Here is a 27,262-nt window from a genome sequence, read left to right as displayed (position 1 = left end):
TTTATTTCAAAAGAGAACTACGTAAGAACATATAGCAGAGGGACTTAACTTAGAGCAAGAGTAAATTTTGCAGTTCCCTGGGTGACACTAGAAGCCAGACACTCAAGGTAATTGGGTCTCTACACAGAGACAGCACCACAAACAATGGCTGAAGCACAGCAAGTTCTGATGCTATCTTTCCTCCCCTTGTATCCAAAAAGGAAGAAAGGAGGAGACCCTAGCCAAATGAGGAAGTTAAAGGCCTCAGGAAGAATTCGCCACACAGTGACAGAGTAGCAAGGATGGAGTTATTCTGACAGCATGGCCCTGCTCAGTCCAGATGGGGGAGAAACCATGTCATGTGAACCTCCAAACTAAGGGTGCTGGGCAATGTGCAGGCCAAGCCTGACTCAGAGACAATGATTTCCCAAAGATTCAAGCTCCAATATTGCAATATTTCCCAAGTCTCCTCCCACCCAGAATCATGTTATGAAGAATGAAGATGGGAGAGCCAGCCTGCTGCTGTGCTTATTTGTCCCTGTTTTCTATTCTTGTCTTTATGAGCTCAGAACATCCTTATCTTCTCTATTTACCTCCCAATGCTGATGAATACCAGATTTACTCAACACCTTGACTCCCCATGATAAATCATAAAACCTCTAAATGTATATATCAAGTGGGTTAGGAATTCTTTCTTCACCTTTAATACTTAGGTCACTATCGACTATTGGTCCAAAGTGTGTTTTTTGACCAGAGGGCTTCTAATTCCATACTATAAAGGAAAGCCATTACTCAAATATGGCCATTCCAAGCCACCCTGCCTTGCAGAGTTCCCTGATAGGGAATAGGGGAGAAAGTTTGAGCTTTCAGAGTCTTCCTCCCCTTTCAAGTTCACTGCCTATTCTAGATTAATATTAGACCTTAGTATGTCTAATAACATTATAATTCAACATACCACACCCTATAGTGCTCTGGTCTTTCCTTTGAACTCCAGTTACACTTACTCTGCAGGGTCAAACTCATGACACAGGAAGTCATCATGGGTCAGTTGGGGCAATTGAGGCAGGCCAAGAAAAGGAGGGACCACTAGGGCCTGAAACAGCCCTTCTCTATCTGGGTTACATGAGAAAACTAAGCCCTACTGTCCAAAGCATCTATTTTATGTAACTTACATTGCTCCTGCTTCTAAAAGGGTATTAGCCATGTAATATCCTTGGGAGTATTGAAAAAATAGTCCCTCAAATGACATTCTGTACATCTTAACTCATTCCTGGACACGCTACGGAGAAAGACTGGACCAACAGCAGAAGTTGGTTCCTGTAGTACTTTTGTCACTCTCTTAAATCTGTCTAGTTCCAAGGATCATACACAAATAATTATACTCACACAAGCATTAGCACAAGTAGGAAGGAAACATTTATTATAGGGATTCAGGTGTGAAGACCCAGTGAGAGCATGTGGAAAAGCTGCTAGTCAACCAGATGAACCCCAAGAAGTTCACACCCAGGTCTCCTGCCTGCCTTTTCTCTTCCTTCATCATGTGTGAGACTCAGCAGATACTTATCAATTTAACAAGGTATGTCTGAAAAAAAAAAAAAAACAAGGTATGTCTGACCCCATTCAACTAATCACACCCATTCAATGTTAACAGAAGACAACTAAAGAAATTAAAACTGGAACAGAGCAAGATGGCAGACCAGAATGACTGTTCAGCTGAGCTCTCCTAGAATGACTAGGGAAAAAGAGAGAACCCAACCATACCTGGCACAGGAACCTTATCCACAGTCATAGCTCAGGGAGTCCAGGAAGGAGGTGGTGAGCTGGCTATAGCATATGATCCAAAGCAGTGGAAATCTGATGAATTAGGCAAGTGATCATGACCAGCTGGGATTGGCTGGCCCCCCACGGAGATCTGGGTTAGAAGGAAGCCTTTCTGGAGTTTTCAGTTGTTGGGGGAAGCTGTGCATTGAGTGGAAAGCTTGGAAGAGTAGGTGAAGCTTTGAACAGTATACAGCAACCAGATTTCAATGCAAGTTGGAGTAAATTTGCCATAGGTTTAGTGGCTGGAGAGGCCCATAATGAGAAGGTGTCAATGGCCAGGAGGCTGCCATTGTGGGAAGGTCATGAGAAGGTCTTAGCAGGGGCCTAAAGCAGAGCCATCTTAATTCTGTCTGCTGGGATCAGAATTCCACTCTTGGGACAGCCTGAGGGACACCTGCACCCAACAGAATCTGGAGTCAGAGAGCACTGTGAGACCTGCCCCTGAAGGATTCTTGTGAACTGTAAGATCCCAACCCAGCAGAGTCTGAATGCTGAGGAAACAATCACCTAAGACAACTAAGTTTGGAATAAGGACCATAGAAGTTGCTGGCTGGGCTTTCTGTCTCCTAAAAAAATACAGCACCACCTGGTGTCCCAGTGACATATTGCAACATGTTGTCATCAAGAGCAAGGACTTGTTTATTTGGCCATGAGGAAGAGTTTGGCTTTGCTCAGGCTGAGGACACTTCAAGACCTAAGCTCTAACACAAGGTAATTTGAAGCAAAGGAGGCAGTGAGAAGGGAAAAGGAGGACAAGAAGGTGAACAAGAAGAAAGAACACATGAAGAGGAACCAACAGAAAAATTCAGGCAACATGAAAAAGCAAAATAGAGGAACTCCCCCAAGGGACCATGAGGCAGCTACTGCAGAAGACTCTGCCTACAAAGAATTAATGGACTTGACATAAAGGGAATTTAAAATATGGATGATAGCGACAATAAAAGGAATGGACGAGAAAATGAAAAGACAGAACCAATAGTGAGATGAGAGTTATGCAGAACATAGAAAGGATATGGTGGAGCTTAAGGAAATGAAGGAGACAATCAGGGAATGTAAAGACGCAGTAGAAAGTATCAAAAATAGGTTGGACTATGGAGAAGAAAGAACCTCAGAGCTAGAGGATAAAGTTTTCAAGTTAACCTCAGTAGTTAAAGAGGCAGAAGAGAGAGAAAGCAAAACAGGCACTTGGAGAACTACGAGACCCCATGAAGCATTCAAACATACAAATAATAGGGATTCCTGAAAGAGCAGAAGATTGTCCCAAAGGAATGGAAACCCTACTAGAGACTATCATAAATGAAAACTTCCCAAGTTTTACTAAAAACCCAACCACACTCCTTTCAGATGGATATCAAACCCTGGTCATCTCAACTCAAAAAGACCCTCTCCAAGACACATTGTAATGAATCTGTCCAAAATCAAGATAAAAGAAAAAATTCTGCAAGCAGCCAGAAGCAGAGCCATTAGAATGACAGTAGACTTCTTAATTGAAACCCTCCAAGCCAGAAAAGCATGATCATCCACCTTCAACATTGTTAAACAAAACAATTTTCAGCCCAGAATTCTGTGTCCTGCTAAAGTAAGCTTCAAAATTGATAGAGAAATCAAATCTTTTGTGGATATACAAACACGGAGGAAATCCACCACAACAAGACCAGCTCTACAGGAAATACTTAGACCCATTCTCAACACTGACCATCACAATGGACCACCAGCAAAGTAAACACCCAGGAGCTAAAGGTCAAAACTTAGCCTTTGGTGCAAAGGATAAAACTACACAATGGACTTTTATGAAATAAGATGAGTAGAATTCCACCACACTTATCAATTTTCTCAATAAAGGTCAATGGACTGAATTTACCACTGAAGAGGCAGAGGCTGGCTGATTGGAGAAAAACGCACAAGCCATTCATACGCTATCTCCAGGAGACACACCCAGCCTTGAAGGACAAATCCAAGACCCAGGGTTAAGGGATGGAAAACAGTATTTAAGCAAATGGAAATCAGAAGAAAGAAGGGGCTGCAATCTTATTTTCAGATACAAGTGGATTTAAAGAAACTAAAGTTAAGAAAGACAAAGATAGGCATTTTATACTGGTCAAAGGAACAGTACAACAAGAAGACATTTTGATTTTAAATATTTATGCACCCAACTTAAATGCTCCCAGATTTATGAAACAGACTTTAATGGCTCTGAACAATAGGATATCTCATAACACCGTAATACCCAGGGGCTTTAACATCCCTCTGAGAAAACTCAGCAGATCCTCTAAACAGAAACTAAACAAAGATACAAATGACTTAAATGTGACCCTAGAACAAATGGGAGTAATAGACATACACATATAACACACCATTCCAAAGCTAAGGAATATACATTTTTCTCATCAGTCTATGTTACATACTCCAAAATCAACCACATCCTAGGATACGAATCACACCTAAGCAAAATTAAAAGAAAAGAAGTTATACTTTGTATCTTCTCAGACCACAAGGCAGTAAAGTTGCAACTAAATTCCAACAAAAACATTCATCCCCAAACAAAGACTTGGAAATTAAACAACTTTAGGCTGAATGATAGTTGAGTTCAGGAAGAGATAAAAGAGGAAATTGTTAAGTTCCTCAAACGTAACAAAAAGAAGACACAAGTTACCAAAAACTGTGGAATACTGCAAAAGCAGTCTTAAAAGGGAAATTTATCACATTAGATGCCTAAATGTGGAGGATTTTTTTTTTTTTGACAGAGTCTCACTATGTCCTCTTGGTAAAGAGCCATGGCATCATAGCTCACAGCAACCTGATTCTTAGTAGTAAGAATTAAGTAGTAAGAATTAAGCAATTCTTTCGCCTCAGCCTCTCAGTAGCTGAGACTACAAGTGCCCACCACAATGCCTGGCTATTTTTTTTAATTGCAGTTGACCCCGGCCGGGTTCAAACCCACCAGCCTTAGTGTATGTGGCAGGCACCATAACCACTGTGCTACGGGTGCTGAGCCAGATGCCTAAATTTGAAAGAGAGTGCATCAAGAACTCATGAACCATCTTCTGGAATTGAAAAAAGAAGATTAGATTAGAACAATCTAATCCCAAACCCAGCAGAAGAAAAGAAGTAACCAAAATTAAATGAGAGATTAATGGAATTGAAAACAAAAGAATCATTCATAAAATTAATGAAACAAAAAGTTGGTTTTTCAAAAAACTAAATAAAATTGATAAATCTTTGGCCAGATTAACTAGAAACAGAAAAGTAAAATTTCTAATAACCTCAATCAGAAATGATAAAGGGGAAATAACAACAGATGCCACAGAGATACAAGAGATCATCTCTGAGTACTACAAGAAACTCTATGCCCAGAAATTTAACAACGTGGAGGAGGGCGGTGCCTGTGGCTCAAAGGAGTAGGGCGGCCAGCCCCATATACCAGAGGTGGCAGGTTCAAACCCAGCCCTGGCAAAAAAAAAAAAAAAAAACTGCAAAAAATAAACAATGTGGAGGAAATGGATCAATAACTGGAATCACACCCTCTCCCTAGATTAATCAAGAAAAAATAGATCTCTTGAACAGACTGATTTCAGGAACTGAGATTGAAGAAACAATAAAAAAAAAATCCCAATTAAAAAAAAGCCCTGGTCCAAATGGCTTCACATGAGAATTCTATCAAACCTTCAAATAGGAGCTTATACCCATACTACAGAAATTATTCCAAAAAATTGAGAAAGATAGACTTTTCCCCCAACACATTCTATGAAGCAAATACCCTGATACTAAAACCTGGAAAAGACCCAACTAAAAAGGGAATTTCAGACCAATTTCATTAATGAATATAGAAGCAAAAATTCTCAATAAAACCCTAGCCAATAGATTAGAGCTACACATTAAAAAAATAAATCATCATGATCAAGTAGGTTTCATTATAGAGATGCAGGGCTGGTTTAACATATACAAATCCATAAACATAATCCACTATATCAATAGAAGCAAAAACAAAGACCATGTGATCCTCTCAATAGATACAGAAAAAAACATTCAATAAAATTCAGCATCCTTTTCTAATTAGAACATTTAAGAGTATAGGCACAGATGGCATATTTTTTAATCTGATAAAGCCATCTACAACAAACCCATAGCTAATATACTGAATGGAGTAAAACTGAAAGCTTTTCCACTTAGAACTGGAACTATATATGGTTGTCCTCTATCGCCACTACTATTCAGCCTAGTGTGTAAGTTCTAGCCAATACAATCAAGCAAGAGAAGGAAATAAAGGGCATCCAAATGGGGACAGAGGAGGTCAAACTCTTGCTCTTTGCTGACAATATTATCTTATACTTATAAAACGCCAAAGACTCAACCACAAAATCCCTGGAAGTGATCAAAAAATACAGCAATGTCTCAGGATATAAGATCAACATCCACATATCAGTAACCTTTGTATATGCAATAAGTCAAGATGAGAAGCTAATCAAGGACACTATTCCCTTCACAGTAGCCTCAAAAAAATTGAAATACCTAAGAATATACCTAACAAAAGAAGTGAAGGACCTCTACAAAGAAAATTATGAAACCCTCAGAAAAGAAATAGTAGACAGTATTAACAAATGGAAGAACATACCATGCTCATGGCTAGGAAGAATCAACATTGTGAAAATGTCTATACTACCAAAGCAATCCATAGATTCAGCACAATCCCCATAAAAATACATCATCATACTTTCAAGATTTGGAAAAAATAATTATTTGTTTTGTATGGATCCAGAAGAAACACCACATAGCTAAGGCAATTCTTAGTAATAAAAACAAAGCTGGGGGTATCTCCCTACCATACTTTTGGCTATCCTACAAGGCCACAGTGATCTGAACAGCATGGTATTGGCACAAAAATGGAGACATAAACATTTGGAACCAAATAGAAAACCATAAGATGAAACTAAAATCTTACAGCCATCTGATCTTTGATAAACCAAACAAGAAGATACACTGGGGCAAAGAATCCCAATTCAATAAATGGTATTGCGAGAACTGGATAACCACATGTACATGACTGAAACTGGACCTGCACCTCTCACCACTTACAAAAATTGATTCAAGATGGGTAAAAGATTTAAATCTAAGGCATGAAACAATAAAAATCCTTGAAGAAAGTGTGGGAAAAACACTTGAAGATATCAGCCTGGGGAAAGATTTTATGAAGAAGACTTCCATTGCAATTGCAACAACAAAAAAAATAAAGAAATGGGACTTAATTAAACTGAAAAGCTTCTGTACAGCTAAGGAAACAACAACCAAAGCAAACAGACAACCTTCAGTATGGGAAAAGATATTTGCATATTATTAATTGGACAAAAGCTTGATAACTAGGCTCTATAGAGAACTCAAATTAATCAACAAGAAAAGACCCAACAATCCTGTATATCACTGGACAAGAGACATGAATAGAACCTTCTCTAAAGAATACAGAAGAATGGCTAATAAACATATGAAAAATGCTTATCATCCCTAGTCAACAGAGAAATTCAAATCGAAACTACCCTGAGATATCATCTAACCCCAGTGAGAATGGCCCACATCACAGTCTCAAAGCTGCAGATGCTGGCGTGGATGTGGAGAGAAGGGAACACTTTTACACTGCTGGTGGGACTGCAAACTAATACAACCTTTTTGGAAGGAAGTGTGGAGAATCCTCAAAGAACTCAAATTAGACATCTTGTTTGATCCTGCAATCCCATTATTAGGCATCTACCCAGAAGAAAAAAAAAATCCTTTTATCAAAAGGACATTTGCACTAGACTGTTTATTGCAGCTCAATTTACAATCGCCAAAATGTGGAAACAACTGAAATGCCCACCAACCCAGGAATGAATTAACAAGCTGTGGTACGTGTATAACTTGGAATACTATGCAGCCACTAAAAAAGATGGAGACTTTACATCTTTTGTATTAACCTGGATGGAGGTGGAACACATTCTTCTTAGTAAAGCATCACAACAATGAAGAAGCAAGAATCCAATGTACTCAATTCTTTTTTTTTTTTTTTTTTGTAGAGACAGAATTTTACTTTATTGCCCTCGGTAGAGTGCCGTGGCATCACACAGCTCACAGCAACCTCCAACTCCTGGGCTTAGGCGATTCTCCTGCCTCAGCTTCCCGAGTAGCTGGGACTACAGACGCCCACCACAACGCCCAGCTATTTTTTGGTTGCAGTTTGGCCGGGGCTGGGTTTGAACCCGTCACACTCAGCAAATGGGGCCGGCGCCCTGCTCACTGAGCCACAGGCGCCACCCTAATGTACTCAATTCTAACATGAAGGCAGTAGATGAGCTAATACAAGAGGTGAATGAGCAAGTGGGGAGAGGGGAGGAGGGAAGAGGATGGGGGGCATGGTGTATGGCACACCTCTTGGGGGCAGGACACAATTATAAGAGGGACTTTATCTAACAAATGCAATAAGTGAAACCTAATTCTTTTGTACCCTCAATGAATCCCAAACAATAAATAAATAAATAAAGAGGAAGAAGTGAGTTGTGGTGTATAGTGTTGGAGAAATGCTGATAAAGAATAAAGAACATTTTTCTGAAAAAAAAAGGAAATTAAAACTATTTTTATCTGAGCATGACCACATTTGTAGGGTTCATTCTCTGGACACATCTCTACATAAAACCACTCCTCCCCTACCACTCTCACACTCTTCCCATCCCAGTCGACTGAGCCCTGTGGGAAGGGAGTGGATGAAGGGGTGCAGAGAAACTGTCAACAATAACTGTGCTCCACAGTGAGGAGGAGGGGCACTAAAGGGAAGATTCATCCTATCTGCCTAGTGCACCCAGAGTTCTGCCAACTGGAGCTGGGTGGAGCCTCCCTGTGGGGAGAGGCAGTGGAAGGGTGGGAAAAGTATGCTAAGGTATTATACTTAGATTAGTACTTTTTTTGGCAGTTATTTTCTAGGTGTTTCATTGACATGTCCTATTTGCAGCTAGACTGCAAATTCCTCAAGTGCAAGGATGAAGTTTGTGCTATAAATCTTTAATCTCCTACAGTGTTTAGCTCTGCTTCTCCTGCAGATGCTTAATCAGCATATTGTTGATTAATCACAATCTGCTTTGGGGGGAAATGGTGTGTCCTCACAACAATTACAGTAAAAGGTTTATGTGAAAGTACTGTAGGGAAGAGTTTATTTTAAATATTTAATATTTATGCACTATGAGCCAAGGGTCTCCCCCCACATCCCACCCCACCATGCCTCATGGGAGCCACCCACCTTGCTAGTTGGACCAAGATGGAATCCTGAGCTGGAGATCCCCTCATTACTGCTGGAATGGAGCATTGCTTCTTCTGGAGACAGGGCCCTGAAGTCTCTTTCTCAACTACCTCTCCAGGAATAGTAGGCCAGAAAGTGGATAAAACTGCACACCCCCATCTCCCTTTCACCCATTTTACTCCACGAAGTCAAAGCTTTCTCTCATCCCACCACCCAAGTGAAAGCAATTCTTCACTGCTGAACAATAGGTCACACCAATATTCAACATATGCTACTCCTAGTCAGCAATCAGCTTGCACTGTTTGTCCCAAAAATCTTCAGCTCAGCCTCAGGATCCTCTCTGGCAAGGTCCTAGTGCTCCTGCATGGCCCTGGAACATGTGCAATCTAATGGCCAGTTTCAGAATGAGCCTCAGAGTCCTGACCCTGGCATGACTCTCAGATTGGTCAAACAGAAGCTTGGATAGTCAACACCTGGATGGGAGTTTGGTTCTGAAAACTGACTCCCACAAAACCCAAACTTGCTTAAAATTCACTTAGTCTCAAAACCCAATATTTTAAGTTTCAGTGGGGAACACGTCCTTCCAATGATGAGAAAAGGTGCTGTCCATGATCCATACTTCCAATCTGAAGTCATAATCAGAAAGTAGCAGAGTAAACGTGGAATTGAGAGAGAGTTGGCTCATGCTAAATTATACTTCAACCAGGCAGAACGACAAGCTTGTGAATAGTCTTGGCCTACCTTCCCTTGTTTGCAATTCTTGTACAGAATATACCAAGAAAACATCATTCTAAGATAAGGAGGAAAGACCCTGCATAGCCCAGGCTTTGTCTCTTCCTCCCTAGAACAGGATATCCTACAATGCTTGGCTCAGCAACCCAAGTGCCTTCCAAGTATACAACTAGAGTAGAGTGCTTCTGGGGGTCCTTTAGCTATGGTGCAAAGAAGAGCACAGATAAGACTCAGTCCACCCTGGGAAGATTCCCTGAGTCATGAATGAGGCTAGCTCACCATGAATCCTAGCCTTCTGTTGATTCTTGCTGCCCCTCTATGATCAATAGTTGCTTTACCTGACTTATAGTGCAGGTGCTCAGATGCTCTGTCTCTTCAAACTCATACACTGGCAGCTGGGTCTGTGCAAAACCTCCTGTCAGATCTAGAATGTTGCCAAAAATAAGAACCTTAGTAGAAGTTAATGAAGTGGCCAGGCACAGTGGCTCACACCTGTAATCTCAGCACTTCAGGAAGCCAGGGTGAGTGAATTTATTGAGCTCAGGAGTTCAAGATCAGCCTGAGCAAGAGCAAGACTCTGTATCTACTAAAAACTAGAAATATTAACCAGGCTCTGTGGCAGGCACCTGTAGCCCCAGCAAGTTCGGAGGCTGAGGTAGAAGGATCACTTGAATCCAGGAGTGTAAGGTTGCTGTGAGCTAGGCTAACACCACAGCACTCTAGGCTGGGCAACAGCATGAGACTCTGTCTCAAAAATGCATACGCACATAAAAAATAAGTTAGTGAGGTGTTTAGACTTCTCCCCTAGGATTTGTAGCAGGGCATGGAGTTCCCCTCCAGGGACCGATACCTATGCTTAGTATTCTGCTTAACAGAGCCCTTGGTGGTGTGGATAAGCATCCACTCCTTACACAGCAGCACACTTCATGGTGTCCAGAATGTCCACACATATCAGGAAGTAAGGATCTCCTTTGGGACAATATTAGAGATTCTCCAAATTAATATCTCACAGCCATCTTCATCCTAAATTTGATGAGCTTATAGCTCCTTCCTTTTGTCTGAATTATTCCATCACATTTTCAGCATATTTTTCAGTATTTTTAAAATATGGAGCCAGTGTTACATCATGATCTGACAAATAAAGATCATCAAACCATGATAGCAGGGACCCCAAGGGAGATGAGTGTCCTGTCCTTCTCTTGGCATTGTCTTCCAGATTTTATCTCCACTGTACTCGTAGAATGGATGCTCTTGGCCTCCCATGGATCCTGGTAGCTTGTGGCCTCCCAAGCTGGAAGCCAGGCCTACTCCAAGATCCCCACAAATCTGACTGATAGGAACTTGTCTGACACATTCGCTAAATTGCATTGGTTGTTAGTGAGCATGTGGCGTGCTATTGTCTCTTCTTTCAATTGTATTATCTTTGGGAGTAAATGCAGAGCAACTTTGAGAGGGCCAGAACTCTGGATGACCATCTTGACTTGTAATCAGTCATATCCTCTGGCTCTGCTGCAAAGCAAATTCATTCTTTCTGTTTCTGCTAACCTACAACTAATATCTAACCATTACAACCTTTATACCACATTTATCAGCCTTAGCAAAGGGAAACCTGGACTTTGAAAGTTATTTGGCAGGGTTGACTGCCCAGAGAGGTCAAAAACCAGCCTAGCCAATTGTACTAAAGTTCTTTAGAGCCACAACTAATACATGTTTCTTGTCCTGTTTGCAGTATCATAAATGATCATCAAACTGAGCTAGAATATTCATACCTCTTACTGCAAATTCAAAACCCAAGATGGACTTCTGGGGATTTCTTTTAGGACAGTGTCAGGCTGCCTAGGACAAGACTGCATTTATTCAATATACTTTAAGTCACTGTACTCAAGCAATAAGATTTGAAATCTGATTTGCAGTTCTTGTTCTTAGGCATCCAGGAAACTTTCCAGCTCAGTAAACTATACACAAATAGACAGTGTAATGGGTATAGGACATTGGCTTTTAAACTTTTTGGTTCCAGAGTAAGAAATAATACATGTTAAATGGTAACTTAATACACACTCACACACGCACACACGCACACCCCTCTAGGTCACTGAAACAAAAGTTTCTTTAAACAATACTGCCTTAGAGTGAAAATGATTTAGTAGGAATTATTTCCAGGGAAACAGAAGCAGGAAGTAGGAGCAGAAAGGGGCCAAGAGTGGGTACAACATCAAGGTAAGTCCCACAGAGGGCAATTTTGACTCCTTCCTACAGAGGGCTTGGGGGACATTGTAGGATGACCTCAAAGTCATCCCAAAGAGAGGGCAAAAGAGTGGGAGTGTGCACATCCCCACCCCATCAGTCACTGGTTAAAGGACATACCTTCCTTGGGCGGCCCCTGTGGCTCAAGGAGTAGGGTGCCATATGCCGGAGGTGGTGGGTTCAAACCTAGCCCCGGCCAAAAAAATAAAAAAATAAAAAATAAATAAAGGACATACCTTCCTAAGCACTTCTGGCTGTCCTACACCTTCCACCATGCTGCCTTGGGGAAAAGAATGCACTCTGTAATTGAGCGGGTGACATAAGCAGAGCAGGGACAGCTCCTGCACAAACACCCTAACTGTGGGTAATGCACTGTGTAGAGGATAAAGCAACTCCATGTTGGGTTCTCACACGCTGTGTTGACTTCTAATCAACCCCTGATGCCTCTACATTTCTACTTCATCTACTGTTGCCATAAATCCTACCAAAATATATGAAAGAGCTCTAATTCACTGGCTTTATTTTAAGTCATCAAATATTTTATCAGAAACTAACTCAAATGCCTTTTAGTTCATATGACTTCAGTAATCTTTTGTTAATGGGCTAGGCAAGGTGGCTCAGCCTGTAATCTAAGCACTTCAGAAGGCTAAGGTAAGAGTATTGCTTGAGGCCAGAAGTTTGATATCAGTCTGCGCAACATAGCAACATCTCTACAAAACTTTTTTTTAAAATTAGCTCAGCTGGTGACACATGCCTGTAGTCCTAGGTACTCAAAGGCTGAGACAAAAGGATTGCTTGAGTCCAGGAGTTTGAGGTTGCTGTGAGCTATTATGAGGTGATAGCCTGATCAACAGAGTGAGATCCTGTTTTAATTAAAAAAAGAAGAAGAAGAAGAAAGAAAGAAACCTTTGGTTAATAAAACTATTTTATTCAAATCCAGCCCCGGTTCTCCAACAACAATGACAGCTGCAACCAAAAAAATAGCCGGGCATTGTGGCAGGCTCCTGTAGTCCCAGCTACTTGGGAGGTGGAGGCAGGAGAATCTCTTGAGCCCAGGAGTTGGAGGTTGCTGTGAGCTGTGATGCCATGGCACTCTACCCAGGGTGACAGCTTGAGGCTCTGTCTCAAAAAAATAAATAAATAAATAAATAAAACTATTTTAAAGTTGTTAAAGTAAAATAGAAATGTCTTCAGAATTGTCGGTATTAAATATAACTCGGCTTTGGTGTTGTCCTGGGCCCAGGAGTAGACGGCAGCCACCCGATGCCACTATGGCAAGGCAGTGACTGATGGCGAGGACGACCTTAACTTCTTCAAGACAGTGGAGGCTTCTGGCATCACGGAAGAAAAGCTGGTGGAGGGCCTGAGGACCCGGACCGCGAGGATCAGAAACAGAACCAGGTGCGCAAAATCCTGCAACCACATGCTGAGCTTCTCCTTCCCCATCCCGCATGACAATGCCTCCTGGGAGGTCATCAAAGGCTGCCGGACCCAGCACAACCAGCCCCAGACGCCCTCAAGAGAGGTGACCCTTACAGCGCGGATGCGAGTGAAGATGAAGTATTAATAAAAACTAACTTACTTACTGCTTTCCTTCCTTCTTTCCTTCCTTCCACACTTCTGGTGACATATATGGTGTGCGGTAGTTGATGTGCCATTTGGGGGCGCTAAAGCTGGTGTTAAACTCAATCCCATGAACTATGCAGACAATGAATTAGAAAAGATCACAAGGAGATTCACCACGGAGCTAGCTAAGAATGGTTTTATCGGTCCTGGCATTGATGTGCCTGCCCTGGATATGAGCACAGGTGAGCAGGATATGTCCTGGATCACTGACACCTATGCAGCGGTGGGGGGCACTGTTACATTAATGCACATGCCTAGATACTGGTAAACCCATCAGTCAAGGAGGTATCCACACTACATCTCTGCTACTGGCCATGGTGGTTTACATGGGATTGAAAACTACATCAGTGAAACCTCTTGTGTGAGCATTTTAGGAATGACATCGGGGTTTGGAGATAAAAGGTTTATTGTTCAGGGACTTGGCAATATGGGCCTGTGCTCTATAAGGTATTTACATCATTTTGGTGCTAAATGTGTTGATGTCAGTAAATCTGAAGGGAGTATATGGAATCCTGATGGTACTGACCCAAAGGAACTGAAAGACTTCAAATTGCAACATAGATCCATCATGGGCTTCCCCAAGGCAAAAGCCCTGTGATGGAAGCACCTTGGAAGCTGACGGTGATATACTCATCCCTGTTGCCAGTGAGATGCAGTTGACCAAATGTACCCAGAGCAAAGGCCAAGAAGGTGCCAGTGGGCCAACAACTCCACATGATGGCCATGTCACTGCCAGAGGAGTGACAGTATTTTACTTTGAGTGGCTGAAGAATCTGAATCATGTCAGCTATGGCCAATTGACCTTCAAATCGAAAGGGTCTCTAAGTACCATTTGCTCATGTCTGTTCAAAAGAATTTAGAAAGAAAATTTAGAAAGCATGGCGGAACTATTTCCATTGTATTCTACAGAGTTTCAAGACAGGATATTGGGTGCCTCTGAGAAAGACAGCATGCACTCTGGCTTGAAATATGCAATCGAGTGTTCTGCCAGGCAAGTTATGAGCACATCCATGATGACCTGGGACTGGACCTGAGAACAGCGGCCTATGTTGATGCCATTGAGAAAGTCTTCAAAGTATACAATAAAGCTGATGTGACCTTCACATAGGTGGATCGTGACTGACTTCCTCACTACCCTCTTCACCTGTAACTTCTGCGGACTTATCACAAGTTTACATGTAACCACAAAAATCGCTTTCTCTCCTGACTCATTAGATAATAGACACCATTCTGAACAAGTCAAACCAAATCAGCCACTTACGAAGAAAGTAATTAATGTTAGGGGATCATATACAATCGGATGAGTATTAGCATAGACATCACCTACAGATAGCCATTTTAGGTGTTGTGACTTGAAATAAAAAATTCTCTCACTCTGGCTCTTCCCAAGACAGTCATTGCTATTGCCAAGGAAGGCACAGTCAAGAGCAGTCAGCCACTTGCTGCTTTTGCTCTAAGTCTAGGGAGTGCTGTAACTTAAACACATTTAAGAAGTAGGTGTGTGGCATTTTCAGAAGATGACATGGTCCTCAAGTAAGTTATTGGTATTTTACATCAGCAAAATAATTCAATTTTACAGATTGCAAACAAAAATAATAGCAGTTTCTGTTAAAAAAAAAAAAAATGAGAAGGCTAAGATTACAATGAGAAAGTTTGCCAACAATTGCCTGGGATAATGCTGAGGGGTTAATCAAGAAAAAGATTGATAAAAAAAAAAAAAAAAAAAAAAGGCCCAGTCCTTTGGCTCAATCCCCTGCTGATCCCCCAAATCATTTTTCCCAAAAGAGGATAAAATGATCTGGGGGTGGAAAAGAGAAGCTCATAGATCTAGGACATAAAAATGTAAAGATTGATAAGATTATGAAAGCTGAAACGTTTAAACAGGCTTTATGTAAAGTAGTTGTGTCTCCTTTACCTAAATGTTTTATGAAAATTTAAATTGTTTCTGACTGGACAATGTTCCTCCTACCTAGTACAGCAAAACAGAAGACACGTAAATCTGCCCTTTGAGCAATATTAATTGAACATCCTAAATGGGAACCACTAAGACTGCCTGAGCCCACACAGTATAGAGTAGAAGCTGGAGTGCTGGTAGGGACAGATTCTTAACCTGATATCTCTCTGTGCAGCATTTCCTGGGGCTTCTGGCAAAAGACTGTGAGCACCTCCCAGCAACACCACTGGGACTTTGGACTAGGGAATTTCCACTTAAAGGGCGTTTGCTGCCTTACTATGGAATGTTAACTGAAGCTTTCCCTATGACTAAAAGACAAGATACTACTGACACCTGAAATACCCCTGCTATTTCAAGCGATGTCAGAGAAACACTCTAATGGGGCCATCAGTGCCAGAAGAGTTCCATAATAAAATGCAAATGGTTTATACAAAATCATGCTACCTGTGGAATGCCAGGAGGAAATGTACTCACAGGTAGGGAGCCACTTTTTCCCTAGGACTAACTCTGAAACTGTGAGAAGCTGCTAGATTCTACAGTGCCCAATAAATACCTCTCACCTAACTGACAAAGAGCTGCTCCATTTGTGAATGGCAATTCCAAGGAGAACAGATAACATACTCTTTGGAAAGGCTGCTACTCTAATTGAAGAAGAGTCAAGAAAACTTTTTTTTTTTTAATTTTATTATTATTATTATTATTTATTTATTTATTTATTTTTTGTAGAGACAGAGTCTCACTGTACCACCCTCGGGTAGAGTGCCGTGGCGTCACACAGCTCACAGCAACCTCTAACTCTTGGGCTCACGCGATTCTATTGCCTCAGCCTCCCGAGCAGCTGGGACTACAGGCGCCCGCCACAACGCCCGGCTATTTTTTGGTTGCAGTTTGGCCAGGGCTGGGTTTGAACCCGCCACCCTCGGTATATGGGGCCGGTGCCTAACCGACTGAGCCACAGGCACCACCCTGGAAGGGGCATTTCTGAGACAAGAAGGTAGCCTGACATTTCACATTGTATATCAAAGCAGTACCCTGAACCCCATAAATGCATCAATGTACAAAGTTATGATTGAATAAAAAATAATTTTTAAAAAAAGAAGGTAGGCTGACATTAATCAGAAGATGATGCTGGAGAGGATGGCATGGGTGCTAAAGAATCAGGATTTGATTCTTTTGTTGGAAGAGGAGAACTTACCTCTGAAGTTGGTTTCTTGAAAAAGGTATCTAGGGTTGTTTGCACGGCCTTTTCCTTTTTTTCATCATAAATGCCATTGGAGCAGCTGATGTTCTCACTGACTACATGGTAAGTTTTTGTAATCCACCCAATGTTAGAATCTTGCTCCTCAAGCTTAGCAAACCCTGCTTCAAGGAAAGGAAAGGCTTCAGCTAATTCTTTTGTCATAAACTTTCTCAACTCTGGATCTTCTGATTCTTTGTGTTCTTGTGTTTCTATCAGCTGCTTCTCTATCTATCTATAGGACTAGATGCTAGAGATGTGGAGCCAATGAACTGCTTATGCCATGTGGATTTGCTTACATGCATGGAAGAAACCAGATCCTGAGTTATTCATTTATTTATTTATAAATTATCCTTATGGGGAGCCCATTCACAAGTACAGAATGCCATAAGTCAGGTCATCCATAACCCCAGGACTGCCCGTATTTAGGCCAAGGATAATATAACGGGACTAAAATTTATTTTGCAAATCAATTGGTTCTAACGTGATTTATCCTTGATAAAAATAGGGAAACTAGAGAGAAATTATGTTTCTGGAGAAAACTATAGTACACCCATTATTAGATTCTAGCCCTAACCATTGTTTTTGAATTTTTATTATTTGCCTGCAATTTAGACTAAATCTCAAATTATTTCCTGGCTACAAGAAGTCCTAAAGAAAAAACAGGTTTTAATTTCCTTCATAATCCTTTTAGTTGACTCCATAATGGAATAGGCTCTTTGTTGTTATTACTGCTCTGGTATATGAATTATCTTTTGATTGAAATCCTTGTTGTTGGGGGACCTAAAGCAGATCCGCACAAACCCTTTTCTCCTCCTCCCCCTTCTCTCGTCCTAAAACAAAGACACAAAGGATCTGGCTAGCTCCACCCCCCAGAAGTTCTTACCAAAAGACCATAACCTGACAGGAAAGCTGTAGAATGCGCCCACCTCCCACAGCCACATATAAAAGTGGTCTCTAACTGCCCCCAGGTGCACACACCATCTTTGCACTGCCCAGGTGGGTCACCCTCCCCTTTCAATAAACCTGGCCTAAACAGCTCCTCTGAGGCTCATCTCCAGGACCACCATTTTCACCTTTACACCCTTCACTTGTGTGCGTTGTATTTCCGTCATTCAAATTAATAATGTTGCACTGATTGTCTTCAAGATTCTTAAGAAAAAGGAAAAAAATGAATTATTCATGTTATATATCTCTCATTGTTTTACTTCTGAGAAAACCAAAATCATAGTATTCCAAAGACAAGAGATAATTCCACAAAGCCTGCAAATCTCCCTCATTTTGGAATCCCACCTGTCTAGCTCTGTCTTCCATGGCCAATGCACTGCTGCTAAAATTATATACAGTACCAAGCACCTTCCTCCAAAAGGTTCTGGGACCACTTTGAAAGAGGAAAGCCAAATTAGGGGAGTGAGGTACGGAAGGTAAAACTACTTCATCTTGGATGTTAAGTTGACAAGTTGATTTCTGCTTAAGCCATATTCCAAGAGTAAGTCTAGATTTCTATTTTATTTACTGCTATGATAAATCCTGCCCTTAGGTCAACCTTCACCATGAGTCCTGCCCTTAGGCAGGTTCACACGGCATTCTTGCCTTTCCCTGAGGCGTTGACTTCAATTGTCCTATACATTCCTTCGTTCCGTAGGTCTGGGCATAATGGTGCAGGGATCCACCATCTCACACCTGCCAGGGACATGGCTTCTGTTCCTAAGTCCCTAATAAATTCTTCTGAGAAACCTGATACATCAGCCTCTTTATTCAGCCTCTCAGCTTCCTTAGCCTTTGGGGGTAGGTTTGCATAGATCTATCTACCATAAAACAGACTGTGATGTTTTATATTTTTATTTTTTTAATTGCTAGCTATGGATTTCAATCTCAGGCCAGCCACTTGTACATGTAGCTGTTATTCAACCTGCTTTAGGCTTTTTCCTCATTCCTAAAATGGGAATAACCACATCAACTTCGCTTGTGTGAAAATCAAAAATAGCATAGATACGCCTAACAAATAGTAGGTGTTCAACTTATAGCCATTAAGATGAATAAATGCATCCTCAAAATAACCTCAAAAGAGTAATATCAAAACTTCTGTATCTCTTACTATGTTCAAGAAGACACACACGCATCAGAACACAAAGCAGTGGAATAGGGGTTCCTCACATACACACAGAGGCAAAAGCACGTACACAGACATTTGCTGCCTCTTGCCTCCATGGCTCCGTTTCTTATTCTCTTTGTCGAATGTTTCTTGTTGGTTGGCCTTACTGGGACCTGACTGACTTGGCTGGGTTCCTTGGCAGAACCAGCAAGCTCAGCCAAATGAAATAAAAGCAATAGAAACAAGAAGTAAAAGTAAAACAGCAAAGACTTTTTAATGCAGCAGCATAAAAGCAAACTTTATGGTAGCATAGACTTTTCCTGAGAGGGAAAAAGGGGTCTTTCCCTTTCTAGTGAGAAGACACTCCGTCCTCAAGACAATATACAGCTGTTAAGTATCTTATTTCACTTCCCCCTTGCAATCACTTCTGGAGTTTTTCATTGCTCCCCCCTACCCCAGTCTCTAGGTATTCTTGTCCTTTCCCTATTGGTCACAGATTGCCTCAGTTGCCACATATCCCATTTCCTTCTCTTAACAATAATTGCTAAGTGCTATTTTTACTGATAATTGTACGGTAGTGAATGTTCATCTTGTGATGTGTGTAGCATTTGTGGTGGACATTGTTCTCTAACTGTGACCATTACCCCATTTGTGTCACAAGCTGGAAACTGCATGTTACGAATATAGGACATGCCTGGTTAACTGAGTGACAATGTTCTAACATTGCAAAATTCTTTGTTTGCTTCAGGGCCCTGACTCCCTTATCTATGACGCCAGACCAGACTTTCTCTTACTTCCCTTCACCTTTGTTCCTATTCATGGCTCATCATTCAAGTTTCATCTTGAATGTCCCTCTTTCATGAAGCTTTTCCAGACCCCAATTGAAAATACTCTCTCCTACCTCTGAATTGCCACTCTTTTATTTGAAATTATTTTATGGCAATTTTTTTTTTTTAAACAGGTTTTTTTTTATTTTTATTTTTTTCCCCCCGTTTTTTGCAGTTTTTGGCCGGGGCTGGGTTTGAACCCGCCACCTCCGGCATATGGGTCCGGCGCCCTATTCCGTTGAGCCTTTTCCCTTTTCCTCTTTGCAACATCTATTAAAATTCTGATTTAGGAACAGATAGACAAATCAATGGAATGAAATAGAGTCCTGAAATAGGTTCAAATACATATGGGAATGAAAAAGAAATCAAGGTGAAGCCAGAAAAGCAACCTAAGAGATGGAGTCTGAGAAGCTAAGCTGAAGCAGTACAGCTAGTTTGTTCAGCCCACCTTACCCCACATGGCTTCCATTTTTACCTAGTTAAGGTTCTACCATAATTGTGAGGATGTTTATCTCAAAAGACTTTGGGGGAGGTAGTAACACTTAGACTAGAAGTATTCTTACATTATTAAAGTAAAGGTTACTTTTATGTTGCTTAAGTATTGTTACATTGTTAAAGTAAAGGCTACCTTTATGTTGTTTTCTTTGATGATTCTTTTAGATAAAGTTAAAATTGTCTACATTTGTTTCCTTGCATACCATTATAAAGACTATTAGAATTGTACCTGAGGTAGTTCAGAATGGAGAGACTACTCTTGCTGTTCACCAGAACTCCTGGCCTCTGACAATAAAGCTTGGTGAGCCTAATCCCGGTCTCTGCATTTGGCTGACAGTTACAGGTGGCCGGATCCTCTTCGTCTGGTAACAAAGCCATGGTGAAATTACTCAGCCAGTGCTAAACACGGTTAATCATCTGGGAAAAAGTCTACTCCAGATCTCTATCTCATTTCCCAAACAAGCACAAATACGAGATAGTCAAAAGATTTAAACATATACACATGTGATGAATAACTACAAGAAAACATGAGTGAATTTCTTACACTCTTGGTAAGAAAGGCCATTCTAAGCATGACACAAAACTCACAAGCTATAAAAGATAAATGAATTTGATTCCATAAAAATTTGAAACTTCTACATTAACTTTAAAAGACATAAATTTAAAAGTGAGAAATTTAAAACTGAGAAAAATATTTGCAACACATGATAGTCAAATAGTTAACTTCCTTTTAGAAAGGGTTATGAGGATAAGAAAGAATGTAAATAATCAAATAAAAGTGGACAAAGGACATGAACAAGCATTTTATGAAAAAAGAAATATAAATATCTATAAACACTTGAAAAGACAATCATCATAATAAAGAAGTTTAAATCAAAAGATATTTTTCACCCAGGTTGGCAAAAATTTTGCACATGTCACACTGAATTGCCCCTTTGGGAAGGTTTCCTGGGACTGGAAAAGGGCATAGCTTTTCTGGAAGGCAATTGGCAGTTTCTCTGCAAACATCACAGACACACTGCTTTGCCCTTGCACTTCACCCTTGCACTTCAACAATTTACCTGGCCTTAGCACAACTTCTAGCTATGTATTCAGGGGTGCTATTGCATCCTATGTGTTAGAGGAAAACCATAAAAAGTGAAGTGGACTCTAGCAGTGAACTGATAAATGATAGTTCATCCAGATAAGGAGCAAAGAAATAAGAATGACATGGATCTGAATGGCCTGCTACTCAAAAATCTTCAAGATATTCCAACAAGAAGTACACATATATGTGACACATTGCTCATGTAAAAAAAAATAATAAACACTGAATAAGTTCTGTTGTCTAGTTAACAGTATCCTACCCATGCCGATTTCCTAGTCTTGATACTGTACTACAGATGTCACCAGGGTAAGTTATCACCACTGGGAGAAGGGTGAGAAGAATACATGGGACTCTTTACTATGGTCTTCTGTAACTTTCTGTTCATCTGTAATTATTCAAAATAAAAGTTTTTTTTTTAATCAAGGTGGAGAAAGTATGCATGGTTTCTTACAAAGTATCAAAAGGTAAGAATAATCCTGTGTCATTAAATTCAAAATGACTGGGCAGAGCATATGCAACGAGAAGGACAAATCCACCCATCGCCTTTACTCCCAAGGGATTGCTCCAGGTAGGAGAAGAATAAATTTTTGAAATACCCTCACTTCCACTGCAGAAATTAAAAAGACTACAGTTCTGCCCAGATAAATAGTTGAAGCTAAGCACGTATGTCCTTGATGTTTGCATAGAATTTGATCTCACCCAACAAAAGGAGAGCCCTCAGAAGCAGATTGCTCTGTCCTTTGGCAAGGCTTGTGAGGGGTCTTATTTATTTGTACTATATGTCTCTTACACTATTCTAAAAACAAGAGAAGAGATTTGAAACTACTTTGTATAATGGCAACATGGCTGTTTATAAGAAACTTCTGTCTGCCACTGCACAAAGTTCCAGAAAAGGACCCATACAAAGACTGGATAATTTCTAAATGGTACTCACAAACCACTGCTTGATTACAGGATTGTCAGGGGTGGGGGGGATCAAAAAAACAGAAACTAAATAAGCTATACCATAAGCTATGAAATTTTAGTTAGAGCAAGATCTCACAAAATTAATAACCCATTACATTTAAAGAGGCATAAATTGTGTCAGTCTTCGGCACCTAAAAATATATTCACTGCTTTGTTTTAGGGAGGTGTTTTTTAAGTAAATTAGTTGTCAGCATTTAAAAATCAAATATTTCCTGTTAACGTCCAGATTTCTAGCTTCTGTTTATAAATTCAGCAACACTGGGCTGGCATTCTCTCTTTTTTTTTTTTTGAGACAGAGTCTCACGCAGTCACACCTTCCCACACCACCCCCAGTAGAGTGCTATGACATCTTAGATCACAGCAACCTCAAACTCTTTACCTGGCCTTAGCACAATCACTTGGGTTCAAGTGATTCTCTTGCCTCAGCCTCCCAGGTAGCTGGGACTACAGGCACCCACCACAATGCCCAGCTATTTTTTATAGACTGGGTCTCACTCTTGCTCAGACTGGTCTCAAACTCTTGAGCTCAGGCAAACCACCCACCTCAGCCTCCCAAGTGCTGGGATTACAGGTGTGAGCCACCACGCCCGGCTCTGGGCGGGCATTCTCAATGACAAACATCAGTGACACTGAGCATGCATCACATCTACATGCTGCGGCTCATTGGGGTCCCCCCAACTCTATGGGCTCCCAGACCATGCTGCCACTTATCACTGAGCTTAAGCCATCTTCAAAGGTTAATCTATTCTGTGTACTATGCATAAGAGGGTATGGCAACAGGTAAACTCACTTCAGAAAAAAAAAGGTTCATTAAAACTGGTTAAATCTTCTTTAAGGTAATTTGACCATCATAGCCAACAACTTAAAACATTTGATCCAGAATACAAGTGTTTTTATACAAAAGACAAATTTTATATACATATGTATATATATTTGTATTTATATATCATATATGAGTTCTGACAATTAAGTTCATAAACTTGTCCTAGAAAAGGTGTTACATATCTCATTGCTGAATATCACTATGGTCACCTTTGAAGTACTTTCCTTGGGAAGCTGTGCCTCAAGATCAGCACCTAGTCCAGCCCTTAAAGCAATTTTGGAACTCTTTCTGGAGTGACCATCAGAGCTATTGTCATATTACCCTTCGTGTCCTGAATGTCATTAAAATGTCTTCCTTTCAATATTTCCTTTATCTTCAGGAAAGAAAAAAAGTCATTGGGGGTGAGTCAGGTGAGTAGAGAGGGTGTTTCAATACAGTTATTTATTAACTGGCTAAAAACTCCTTCACAGCCAGTGTCATGTGAGCTGGTGCACTGTCATGATCCCAGAGCCATGAGTCGTGGGCCAAGATTTTCAGTTAAGATTTTCGTAACTGGACAGGTGGGTGGATTGCCTGAGCTCACAGGTTTGAGACTGGCCAGAGCCAGAATGAGACCCCCATCTCTAAAGTATAGCTGGGTGTTGTGGTTGGTGCCTGTAATCCCAGCTACCTGGAAGCCTGAGGCAAGAGGATCACTGGAACTCAAGAGTTTGAGGTTGCTGTGAGCTAAGATGCCACAGCACTCTACCAAGGGTAACCAAGTAAGACTCTTCGCTCTCCTCAGAAAAACATTTCATCTATTTGTGCACTGCCGGTTTCTTCAGGGCATTATCCCCATAAACTTGGACTAACATGTCCCTGATTTCACTTCCATTCTTGCATTCCAAGTTTAATAAGAAATTTACAAATGTCTGTTCATGCTCTAATTCAAGCTCCAACAGTCTCATGATGGCACACAAAAACACAACAATAATGAATGCCATTCAGCAAGATACTGCCACATGTTAACAAAACACAACTGTGAGATACTGATATACAAAGTTTATAAAACCTTCCTGAGTTGTTTGTACAGTGCTGCCAACATACGCACATGGTGCAAACTAAGTTGTCAGACCTCATATACATCCAAGGTTGTTCACTGTAACATTGTTTGAAGTAACAAAATCTTGGAAACTACATAATTTTTCACCAGTGGGAGACTAGATAAATAAACTATGGAATATCCACAAAATAGATTATTATACAGCAATTTTATAAAAAGAGAGAGAATAAAGTAGACTTATTATGTACTATTCAGAACATTCTCCAAGAGTGTATTTTAAGAAACAAAGCAAAAAGGGGGAGAAGAAAGAAAGAAAAGAAGCAAGCAATTTAAGGACAGTATGAATACTATAATCTCATTCATGGGGGAAAAATTAAGAGAAAAATGTATATTAACATACAGAAAACTTCTGGAAGTATACACAAGACCAAGAATTGTGTGGGGAGCAGTAAAATAAGCCTAGAGAAGAGTTACTTTTTACTTTTCTCATAACTTTCTGTCCCATTCTTAAAATCATGAGCATGTGTTATTTTGATAATTTAAACAACAGATAGTTTGATTTAAAAACACACTTGGTTCTGAAAGTAAAATTCCAATTCAGAGAGTTCATTTCTACAAAAACTATGAATTCGCCCACAGAGCCACAAAAATGACGTGTAGCCATACCACATTGACAGTGGGTCAGGTTATTATGACTTACTCTGATTGCACATATAGAAAAAACAAAAATGTCCATTTCGCCACATTAGAAATACTCAATAAAACTCATTAAAAAACACCCAACACCTGCCAGCTCTTAGTAATTAAGTGCTCAGTAAATAGTTACTATTAATACTCTCTTACCTTCTTTACTTGACCATTGTCCCAAATCCACACCAGCCCTCCCACATTGCTCAATCCTGACTTGTGTCAGTAATCCAGGACTGAATAATCAATCTAGCATATTCCACCACAGGTGAATTCCCTTCTGGACCACAGGCAGTCAGCACTTGAAAAAGGTAGGGGTATAGTCCTCAACCATGGATGCATTCCCTCAAGATAAGCAGATGGTTAACACTGTCAAACAAGAACAATCCCCTTGCCTATATTTCAAAGATATACTCCTACACATGCATGTGTTTCCCCCAAGGATTTCCTACCCTTATCTGCAACAAACCAGCTTGATGGAGCCAGAGACTCCTCTTCTTGCTGCCTTCTACCCTTTTCCCTTCACAGATCTCCCCCCTAATGTCCCTATGCTTTCCCAAAAGAAATGGTGCTGGTGGCCAAATATCAACCCAGCCCAGACAACCCAGCGGGCCATGTCCCAGTCAGCAAGTTCCCAAGCCAAAATTCTCTTCTCCCAGAATCCTCTGCTTTTCAAAGTGTGGTCTCTCCCATCTTCCTGCCAACCTCAGCCCCTGGCTGTCCTGGAGAGGGGGTGAAGCGAGACCAAATGTGCCCTGCAGGACTGTCCCTTTCAGCCAAGCCCTGAGAACCTCCTGAGCACTCTCCCTCCAGTCTCACATCAGGCAGAGAGCACTGGGAAGGCTTCCCTCAGTGCATTAACTCTGAGCAGTGAAGGAGGAAGAGGAGTGTGACACTATGCAGCCCTTGTCAATAATTCACAAGGCTCAGACTGAGGGGCACCAGGGAGTCAGTTTTCCCCAGATATGGGAAAAATTAGACTTAAGCTCTCTTATCTCATCAGGATGTGCTGGGTACCAAAACTAAGTATGGCAGCTGTAACTTCGTGACTGAGGAATGCACTGTAAATCCAGTGCATGCCTAGTATATCACTGGCTATCCATATACACTCCCTTTCCCGTGCCGAAATCCTTTTTCAGCTGCTCAGCTGACCAACACCTATCTATACCAAATGAATCTTTAGCAAGGATGAATTTTACCAAATAATAATCCCCGGAACTAAATTTCACACACCAGGATTCCTTCCCCTCTAATCATAGGGACTGACACAAAGTTGACAAACTAATGATCTCACCAACCAACAACACTTTTCTAAACCTACCCATCTGCTTCCATCATCTTTCCTAAAAGAAAACACTAACAACCAAGAAAAAAGGGGGAGGAGGCAAAAGTGTACTCCAGAATAAAGGACTATATATTAAGTTAAATAACTTTAGCTTTAGGAAACTTATTATATTGTCTTAATTTTTCTCATTTTGCCTTGAACTAGTGAAAATGTTGCTATGGATCAGCACTGCTTCTCAGTCTGGCATTTTGAGGCCACTGGGTTAAACCAATTCAGATGCTTGCACTTGGGTCTGCTGAGACCTTCCTGTAGTGAACCATAAGCCATCCAGATTTATTCATTTTCCCAGGAACCCAGAAGGGAGATCAATTCAATTCACTTGGCAGAAGTGGAGGCTGAAGTCTTAGACACAGAATTTACAGCTAGCGAGGACTTTATTCGTCATCTACTCCACATGCAGAGTTTACAGATGAAGAGTCTGGCCTGTGACAGCAATAATAATTACTACAGGTGGTTATAATCACTATGTGTTACACTTTACATATAAAGTGTTTTTACAGTCAACAAATATTTATTGAACTAAGATATATGCTAAGATCTGGGAACATAGTAATTATGGAAAACTTGACTTCTTTCTAATTCTCTGCATGTCCATTCCTGCTTCGGGGATCCTCTAGCCTCCGTACTAACACTTAGCCACTGTAAAAGGGAGAAGCCCTCATAAGAGTTCTTCAGTCAATGGCCAGAGTCCACATTCAAAGGCCTGTGAGGATGCAGATCTTGAGGAGGGACAGAGGCAGGCCTAGTCAACCTACCACTCTCCATCACGTCTCTTTCCAAGGCTCCTCCACGCTCACAGGCCTCACCTCCATAAGCAGCCTCCCGTGGGCTGTCACACATGCATAGATCCAGACTTTCCTGGAGAAGGAATTCCATATTGAGTTTTGGGGAAGCAAAAGCAAACAACTCACGGTCCCCTCTTCCCCCAAAAGTACGCGGGCCAGCAGATGTGAAAGGAGGAGCAGGTAAAGTCTGCAGATTCTGGCGGTGAAACTTGGACGCAGAGCACCGGCCCTTACCCAGCCAGGCCAGGGCAAGACTGGCGGA

General features: G+C 41.0%; 1 long non-coding RNA gene and 2 pseudogenes across 1 annotated transcript; 1 reads left to right on the top strand and 2 right to left on the bottom strand.

Annotated features, from left to right (window-relative positions):
- LOC128588611 (glutamate dehydrogenase 1, mitochondrial-like) overlaps window positions 1-15,303 on the top strand; it is a 41,562-nt pseudogene extending 26,259 nt beyond the window's left edge.
- On the bottom strand, window positions 11,505-11,677 carry LOC128589498 (uncharacterized; annotated as a pseudogene).
- Window positions 15,304-16,274: 971 nt separating the features above from the next.
- LOC128588399 (uncharacterized) lies at window positions 16,275-27,211 on the bottom strand. The gene is made up of 3 exons (XR_008380769.1): window positions 26,971-27,211; window positions 20,495-20,627; window positions 16,275-18,000 (listed from the first exon to the last, which is right to left on the bottom strand). It is a non-coding gene; the product is annotated as an uncharacterized LOC128588399 (long non-coding RNA).
- Window positions 27,212-27,262: the final 51 nt, after the last annotated feature.

This window comes from Nycticebus coucang, chromosome 6, assembly GCF_027406575.1.
Source record: "Nycticebus coucang isolate mNycCou1 chromosome 6, mNycCou1.pri, whole genome shotgun sequence".
NCBI lineage: Eukaryota > Metazoa > Chordata > Mammalia > Primates > Lorisidae > Nycticebus > Nycticebus coucang.
Note: the sequence above shows the minus strand (reverse complement) of the source record. Positions and strands in the feature narration are given on the sequence as shown.